Source organism: Varanus komodoensis, unplaced genomic scaffold, assembly GCF_004798865.1.
Source record: "Varanus komodoensis strain SLA01 unplaced genomic scaffold, ASM479886v1 scaffold34_1, whole genome shotgun sequence".
Classification (NCBI taxonomy): Eukaryota; Metazoa; Chordata; class Lepidosauria; order Squamata; family Varanidae; genus Varanus; species Varanus komodoensis.
Window position 1 is genome coordinate 9,326,854 of NW_025335854.1, and position 9,742 is coordinate 9,336,595.

Genomic DNA, 9,742 nt, shown 5'->3' on the forward strand with positions numbered 1-9,742 from the left:
GGATTCCCCTACCAGCGTGTACCAGCAGAGGAGCCCCCGCTCTTACCTCCAACCTAAGGGAGCAGCAGGGAGCAACAGTCCTGAGAAGAGCTGCTGCTGCTCTTCCTGGAGCAGATAAACTCCACTGCCCCACAGGCACCACTGTTATCTCCTGCCTAAACCATACGTGTAACAAGGAACTCCACTCCTGGTGCTCAAGTCCAGCCAGCCCACATCCCCTGCTCTCATCTCAGAGTCAAGATCAAAGACAGCATGCCTACTCTGGGAAAAGGAGCAACGGTTCCAAGCACAGGTGAGTTTGATGCTCTCCTCCCACAATCCTCACTGCTCTCTCTAGCCTGAAAGCAGTGACAGCACCAGGGATGCAGAGCAGCCCTACCTGGGGAAGGAGAAGAAAAGGGAAGGGATAGCAGAGGAAAGGACACCTGAAAGTTATCCATCCTGCAGGGCTATGGGGGCAAGCTGTCTTTTTCACTGTAGAGATGGGGCTCATTTCTCTGAAAATTCAGCATTCCCAATTAGAAAGTTCAGACTTGGAAAGTGAAATAAATGGGTTGGAATGTGGCATGAAATGTCAAGGTTCATGAGCAAGGTTTGTCAGAGAGTTGCTAAGATCCAAAAAGCTTCAGGTTTGGGGAGAGGCAGTACAGAGGGTCTGAGGAGGAACGCTTTGAATTCATCAATGTGAATTCATGAGCTGGTGTCAAGCCAGATGAGCAGACCAGTGAAGTAATGTCTGGCATTCTTACCTTCTGGCCCACAAACAACACAACCCTTTTGGGAAAGTAAGTGGGGAAGGGGTCTTCAATTTGGAATCACATGGGCAAGAATTGTTCCCACAAACTTTAAGGAATGGCACCTTGTTTGATGCTACTTCAGAACATCCATATTATGAAACACCCTGAATCACAAAAACCAGTCTGGCTAAAATAAAGGTCTGGACTTTAAAAGTCTTCTGTTCAGAAAGGCTGGAAAGGGGGAAAGATATGCTCATGATACCAACCCAAAAACAGTTTTGCATACCTGTCCTACAAAGATGGTGGCCTTCCAGCATCCATGTCATACAGACTGTTAAGGTACAACTAAATGAAAATAGCTACAATTCCTTTTTCAAATTTAATGACTAGCATCAGTTTGCACTTAATTTAGGCACATTTTAGGAGAGAATGTCACTCATCTGATATTAAAGAATATTTTAAACGGGCAAGAATAACAGCCAAGAAAATGTTACCATTAGCTGGAAGTTCTCATCTTTTGTAATATGATACTCACTGTGCTTTTTAACCAATACAAATTCTTCATTTTTTGTACCAAAACAGTTTCTAAAGGAAGGCTAGTTTTGTCAAATGAAGTTTCAATCTCTATTTCAGAATTATAATCCTTTCTGCCACATGAACAAAAGCTAAATGAAAAGGCTAAAATAAATCAATTTAAAACTTTTTATTACTAAAATAACTGAAACGTTTTTTTAAATTATAAATAATAAAGAGTTTCGAAAACCAAAAGAAAATTTTACATAATTTAAACATGTTATCAAATTAATCCATCTCCTCTAATATGCTGTAGATCTAGGCTCAATATGTTACAGAAAACCAGTAAGCATACTACAAATCAATTAAAAATAAAATAAAAAGTGTACAAAATTATACAAATAATAGAAAGGCTGGCTAATAACAAGGCTGGAAAGCGGTACATCTTTTAAAAATGGCTGCCCAATTGGTACAGGCTTTTAGAAACTGACTCTTTTATACAACATTATTTAATTCTACACTAGAATCAGCACCCTAAAAAAACCCAACATTTTACAACAAAGACTTTTTATGACTTCAAAGAGGTCAGCTAGGCAACATGCAGCTCTCTGTAAGTAGGAGGCAAGTTAAAGTGGCTATAAAACAACATAAAGTGTTGTACTGATGTTTGAGTCTTCACTGTGTCATTCAAAATTATAGGATGTGCAATCATGTAGCAGTCTTTAGTTTCCTAGAATTATAAGTAGTACTTATTTTTCTCTAACCAAAATCACTTGCTAAGTTCCGCCCATCCCATCCCATGTTGTTATCATGCCACATAAGCAGCTATGACTGCAAAATTAATGCTTAAGATAACCCAACCAATTTTATTATGCGCATGGCTCTCAGAGTAAAACTCAGCTACATAACTGTTAAGCATTACTTCGTTCTAAATGAATACGCAATAGGGATTTCCCTGAATGACTGAACTGGAACTAGAAGTATAAAAGCACTATCCTGTGTGCCCTGAACTTTGTCTAGACAGCCTTAGGAAAGGCTGAGGTTCCGGCTCCAACCTTGAAAATGATTTCCAAAGTCACAACTTCCCAGTGGCCTTTGTCTGTCTGCCCTTGCAGCTGACGGGGGGATGTTCCAAGGGCCAGGGGGAAGGGAGAAATCATGCTCAGCTTCTCCTTCTGATAAACTGGGTAAAAACCCTTAGACCAAAATGCTTTGGTGGGCAAGAAGGGCGCTGACGCAATCCTTGGCTACACATTCCTTCTGTCCCCTCTCCCGCATTAGATGCCTGTATCCTCCAAGTTTAAAGGGTTATGGATAGCCCAACTGATGGTGCCCTAAAATGCTTGTATCCATGTACTTCAGAAAAACATGAAGCAACTTTTATTCTGTCACTCTTTCTAGGACTAAACCAACCATTTTCCCGTCTCTCTTCCAGCCTATTTTATTCTAAGCATGCTATTGTTTGTTTTATTGCTCATTCCCATTCTCTTCTTGTTGCTTCCCTGCAGATGGCAAATTAAAGCACAGGCTGCATTGCTGTACCAGCTCACCTGTAAATGAACTAGGCAGCTTTCTGAGCAGATGTGACTGAACTATCAGACAGCCTAGTAGATGCCAAATAAAGCAGTGCCTAATATGCATGCCTCAGGTAATCCAAATGCAGCATGGCCACCAAATTGTAATTTCCTCCAACACTGTTTTATTTCCAGGTGTACCGACTTATCCTTGGATTTTCTGTTCTTATTAGTGAAGCCAACTCAGGCCTGTGGTGACCCTATGAAGGGGAGCCCTCCAAAACGTCCTCTCCTCACCAGCCCTGCTCAGCTCCTGTAAATTCCAGGCTCTGGCTTCCTTTACAAAATGGATCTAGCTCATTTTTGGTTTTCCCCGTCTTGCTCAGCCATCGACTTTTCCTAGTGCGATTGTCTCCTCGAGTGAGTCTTGCCATTTCATGGTACGACAGCTGCAGTTTCATCATTTTTGCTTCGAGGGCAAGTTCGACGGCCCACTTTTTCATCTCTCCGTTTGTCCAGTCATAAAAATCTCCTCCAACACCATGTTTTTAATGCCTTCATTCTTTTTCTGTCATTTTTCTTTAGTGTGGATATTCTTCAGGAATAAAAGAGTGTGCTTAATCTTGGCCCTGGTCTCCAGTGAAACGTCCTTATACCTAATGATCTTTTCTAGTTCCTTCACTGTTACCTCTTCAAGTAGAGTTGTACTGAAGCTGTGCAGAAGCCACCCCTTCAGTTCAGTAGCATCCTCCCCTGCTCAGCCCTGTCTTAAAAAGTAAGCTGAAAGTTAAGGAAGTGCGGATATGACTGTGGAACTCCAACTGCACAACCAGCCTTCTTTAATGCCGCATTCAGTGCAAACAACAGCTGCAAATCACATGTACAGGAGGAGGACACTGCTTGTGCATCAGCCACGCAGGACTTGATTCCTAACAAGCAGCATGGCACATCCTCCAGGAAGTCAGATTCACAGCCATAAGAAAGAGGGCTGGAAAGCAAGCCCAGGGAATCCAAGAGTTCCCATTTCCAAAAAGGACTTCTCACATATCCCTACTTTCAAGTCTCAGTCTTCTTCTAATTCCTTGGCTGCAGACTCCCTTAGAATAGATGACTGAGCCAAGGTAGGCAAATTCTTTCACAATGTCAATTTCTGCATTAAATTTGTAGTATTCTGTAGTCATGATTTTTGTTTTCTTCATGTTCAGCTGCAGTCCAGCTCAGCCTCAGCAGTTGTTTCAATTCACTGCTGCTTTTTGACAATATATTATCATCTATATATCTTAAATTATGCCACCATTTTTCACATACTTTCTATGATCCTACTCCACTTTCCTTATGATATATTCTGTGCATAGATGGAACAGATAGGGAAATAAAATAACACCCTTGTCTGACGCCTTGCCTATAACAAACCATTGTTTTTTGCATTTGGTTCCAACAGTAGTTTCTTGTCTGCACCAAGAAAAATCCAGTCCTGTGGCACACTCATTTCTTTCAGGATCATCCACAGATTTGCTTGATCCACAGTCAAATATCTTGTTGCAGTCTATAAAACATAAACTGATCTGAAATTCTTCGGTGCATTCCAACAGCCAACGCATATTTGTGATATGATCTCATGTGCTCTTCCTTTTTGGAATCCAGCTTGAACATCAGGTATTTCTTACTGATAATTCTTTGTTGCAACACTTTGAGCATCACTTTGCATGCACAGGAAATTAGCGCAATGATTTATAGTTGCTGCACTTCTTAGCATCTTCTTTCTCGGTGATTGGAATGTATATCAAACAGCTCCAGTGTGTGCATCCCTGTTTTGCTTTCACGTATGTTGGAATATCCTTGATAGGGTTGAACTGATTCATTCTTTGCAGCTTGGAATAGTTCTACTGGTACTGTTTCTACACTGTGTGCCAGATGTTCAATGCCTGACAGCCAAGACAGAGTCACAGCACCTCTACTAGCAGTAACTAGCCTGATAATTGTAGCAATGTCTGTTTAATAAATTTTGCTTGTTTGTGTCGAGGCTCTCAAACAACTGACATTTACTGTGGACCTCATATATATTAATTTCAGTAAAGCTTTCAGTGCCCCATGATATCCTGATTAGCAAACAAGCTAAAAGTGGGCTCGATGGAACAACTATCAGGTGGATCCATAATTGGCTACAGAATCAGACTCAAAGAATGCTCATGAATGGCACCTTCTCAAACTAGAAGAGGTAAGAAGTGGGGTACTGCAGGGTTTAGTGTCCAGAGTCTTTCAACATTTTTATTAACAGTTTCCATGAGAAAATGCATGGAATGACTATCAGATTTGCAGATGACACAAAATTGGGTGGGCCAGCTAATACCCTAGAAGTCAGAAACTAGATTCAAAGTGATCTTGATAGGTTGTTGGGTTTGTACTGGGCTGAAAACAATGGAATGACATGAGACAGGGACAAGTGCCAAGTTTTGCACCTAGGAAAAAAACATATGTATTGTTACAAGATACTTGGCTCAATGATATTGCAAGTGAGAAGGATCTTGGACTTGTTGTAGATCACAAGCTGGTATGAGTCAACAATGTGATGTGGCTGCAAAAACGGCAAATGCTGCATTACTCAGCACTGGTAGGGCCTCATGTTGAGTACTGTGTCCCGCTCTGGACACCACACTTTAAGAAAGATGCAGAAAAGCTTGAAAAAGTTCACAGGAGGGCAACAGGGATGATTCGGGACCTGGAAACAAAGTCCTATGAGGAGAGATTGAAAGAACTGGGAATGTTTAGTCTCGAAAAGAAAAGTACAAGGGAAGATAATATAGCACTCTTCAAGTACTTAACAGGTTGTCACACAAAGGAGAAGGCCAGGCAATCTCCTCAATCATCCCAGACCTCCAGGACACAGGATGGGCTCAAGTTACAAGGCAGATCGTAGCTAAACTTCAGGAATAATGTCCTGACTGTTAGAGCAGTGCAACAATGGAACCTATAACCTAAGGAGGTTGTGGGCTCTCCCACACTAGAGGCATTCAAGATGCAAATAGACAGTCATATGAGAGCGATGGTTTAACTTGGAGTCCTGCACTGAGTAGGAGGTTGGATCCGATGGCCTTCTGGCCCCTTCCAACTGTACTATTCTATGACTCTATGATTCACCCCCACATTTCTCCCACTCTACATTGGAGTCCCATAATCCTCCAAAATGAGGCGGCTTCACTGGATTGTACCCTAAATGAGCAAGGTTTTTTTAACTGTCCCCTTAAATAAGATTTCTATAATAACTATTTAACTCTAAACTTAGTTTTGCCTAAATTATTTATTCAAAAGACTTTATATATTTAGTAACTAGGTTGAAAGAAAACAAAACACAGATCAGTTTCAACTTATTTCTCTTAGTAAGATAGTAAAGGAAGCAGTGACTTCACCTCAGGGACTTCAGGAAAATTTGACTGAAACAGCTACTGATTCTAAACTTCACAAAATATGAGAATGTGGGGGAAAGTAAAATAACTGACTCAGCTTAGCTGGATTTCTGGTAAGCCAAAATTATGAGAGTAAAATCTAACCACTGTGGGCCTATGATTTGCCTCAAGTTTAGTCAACATATCTCAATGTCACCACTCACTTTTTGAGCAATCTACATACAAAGTGCAAGAAATTAAATAAATATATCTCAGAAATTCATCTCTTCAATGTCTATTGGTGTGTAATACTAGTTTTTAACCTGCGCAAAGCTCTACTAACATCAGTACCCTTGTTTTAACTCATGGTTTCCATTAGAAATTTCCCCACAGTGTAATAAATGTATGGCGAGTGCTCTATTATAAAACAATGAGGGGCAGGCAGCTTGAGACGCTCCTCATGTTGTGGTCGGTAGCGCTCATCGAATGGGGCCCAGTGAATGGTGAGCTGTAAGCCAAAACATCTGCAGCGCTACAAGATGCCCTCGCCTGTGTTAACTCCAACTCGCTAATACTATATTTCAGTTACTGCTTTATATGCAGGGATCTGTTTCTCCTCACTTGTGAAAGAAAGACACGCAACTCACTAAAATACAATGATTCATTCATCCATACAAGCTACATTTGGTTTATAGCACAATGTTGTTATTTTCAAACTGCTCAAACTTGGAATCTACTGTTAACTAAATCTTAAAATATGGAACACTTAATTTTTAAAAAACAAATCCTGTTCTGTCTCTAAAGTGACCCTATGAAATACAGTTGAATACAGAACTTTAAAGGACTTTAAAGGTTACACAGAACAGAAAACTGAGTGGATGCAACTTGTCGCATGAGGGAGAGAAACCAGAGCAGGCCAAAACTCCCTCTTCTACAGTGATTAAAAAGTAGAGAATAGCAACCCTCCATTCCATGTGGTTCTCTCTAAACCCCCTCAAACAAAAAGGTGCCAGTGATGCCATCGCTGCAACTTACCTCAAGTCAATGCTTCATTCATTCATTCATTCATTCATTCATTCATTCATAAAGCTTATATTCCACTTAGAGGAATAATATTTAAAAGACTCTTAAAATCTCAGGCAACTCTGAAATACCAGCAGTTAACAATAATGACTAAAAATACTCCAGGGCTATTAAAAATCTAACTGAACACTTTCCCAAAGACCGAGAGCTGGCAACTCACAGCCCATGGGCAGCATACACCCCCAATCCTTTTTAAAAGCCCGACACCCCCAACTGCTGCCAAATTTCAAAGGTGCACAATGGTGGCAAGAAAAGAGTCACATATGCTTTAAAACAAGGCATAGGAAGATTGTGTTCTTGCTTTAATGCTGCATATTTTTCCATAAACCACACATGGAATTATCTACAGTTCCGATTTCTTGAGCACTGAGATGGAAAAGCCTCGCCAGCAACAGGCAAAGAACATGACAAACTGCCTATTTATTTTGCATAGTGTGATTTTGGTTCTGCTTGACAGAGTTTTTGTTTCTACTGCACAAAAATAAATGATTATCACGGATACCGTGTATACTTATATCATTTTGAAGTATATCTCTTGCTCAGGTATATGCCTATAATATACAAGGACACTTTATAATACTTCTACCTGAAGAAGAAATGGAAATAATTGCTGCTGATATAGTTGCTGAAGCAATTTTTCCAATTCACATGGTCTTCAACAGTTACGATTATGGGACAACTGCAACAGCTATTTTATAAGATCAAACAACTTGTTAATTTTCAATATGACAGGAGTATGTTTAGGATAGTTTTTTTATTACTGCATTTTTTCAAACTTCCACTACATGAATGATACTTTGCAAGATAAAATTTTTCCCCAAGTTTAATATGATTTCAATTGCTTTCACTTTCCAAATTTAACCCGCTTGTTATGCTTTGAGAAGGGGAATATTTGAAGTTTGGAAAAAAAGTTAAATTGTGGAGTATAGAGGCAAGGTAATTCAGACCAAACTTCGGAAGGTACTTTAAACAGATGAGGGACAGAATCATCACAATCACACATCACAAAGGTTAGTGAAACAGGCTGCTACAGATAAGAAAACTGACAGCACACCTTGAACTTTGTACCATCAGAACATGCACTGCTGCCTCATTCTGTGCCCTAGGTATGATGTTTTATGATGCCTAAGTATGATGTATTACAAGCTTGCTACAGATTTTTAAACCTTTGCAATAAATGTTTATGCAAGTGCTTAAGTTTGTATACCAAGTTAAATGCCATATTATATTCATCATATTAACATTCAGCCAACAGACAGCAAGCCCCAAAATCGCAACACACACCAACCAAGCCTTAACCTTAATACCACTTCTGGCAGAAGATCATCTGACTATATGAAGCTGCCTTAAACCAACTGGATTACCAGTTTTGGAAATGATCATTCTGGCTGGAAATATCAGTGGACACTGAACTTTGTGCATTCAAAACACATTTTCTACCACTGACCCAGCACCCCTACCTCAACACAGTTTGAAATTGTCCATTAGTATCTGTCCACTTTGTCCCAATATTTTACACTTAGTATGTCACACCTCAAAATGCTGTTTCGAATTCCAGCACATTCTGATGCAAGATCTATGGTGAGGAAAATGGACAGGAAGTTCTTCCTAAGTATAGCACACATAGATATGCAGTAATATCTCAATCATGTTTACTTCCCTTCAGTTCAACAGGTCTTTGCATGCATTTAGAATGGCAACCCTAAGCATTTTTGGATATGGCTGAAACTGCAGATATAGGCATATTTCTGTTGAACCACGGTATGTTCACACCGTTTCAGTTTCATGTGCATTATATATGGATACCTTTCTTGAGATCTGTTTTGTCACAGGAAACAACTTGGTTGAAAAGCAGTTTTGAAACCAGAATTTGGTATCACTTCGTAAAAGGAAATGACACCCTAATAAATAATTTTCTGCCCGTTATCTTTCTACGTGATTTAACAAAAATGCAACTAATCTGAATGTCTCTCAATAATTTGAATCAGTTCAGAAGCATTTCACTAATACTTTTTGTTTGCACAAAAAGCCTATACCCTCATCCAATGCACTTTTTTTTCCATAAATGGGTTTAGTGGGCATTTAACTACTCTGCCCCTTTCCCCAGTGCACTCAGGGGAAAAAACAGAACAGAAAAAACAACAGAAATGTGTCAGAAAAAGGATGGTGTCAAAAAAAGTATGTTTTAATCTCAAAATATTAGAAAAGTATCATGACTGTCTAGGTAAAACAGCACTGATAAGAATTAACATTTCTAGATGCTTGAATATCTGGTCTCTGGTAAAATAAACGTTTCCCGATGAAAGTGCATGGTTAATGCCAACCTTCTAACACCCAGGATACTTCCCAAGACCAGTTCCCTTCGGAGAAACCCATGTACCCCCCAGACACCGCTTGCTTCAAGGAACATAAACACGGCCCAGTGAGGAAAGTAACGGATCCTGGAATTATTTTGCACCCATCATCTTTGTCCCCGGAAGAAACATTTTAAGCGGCCCAATGGGGGGGGGGG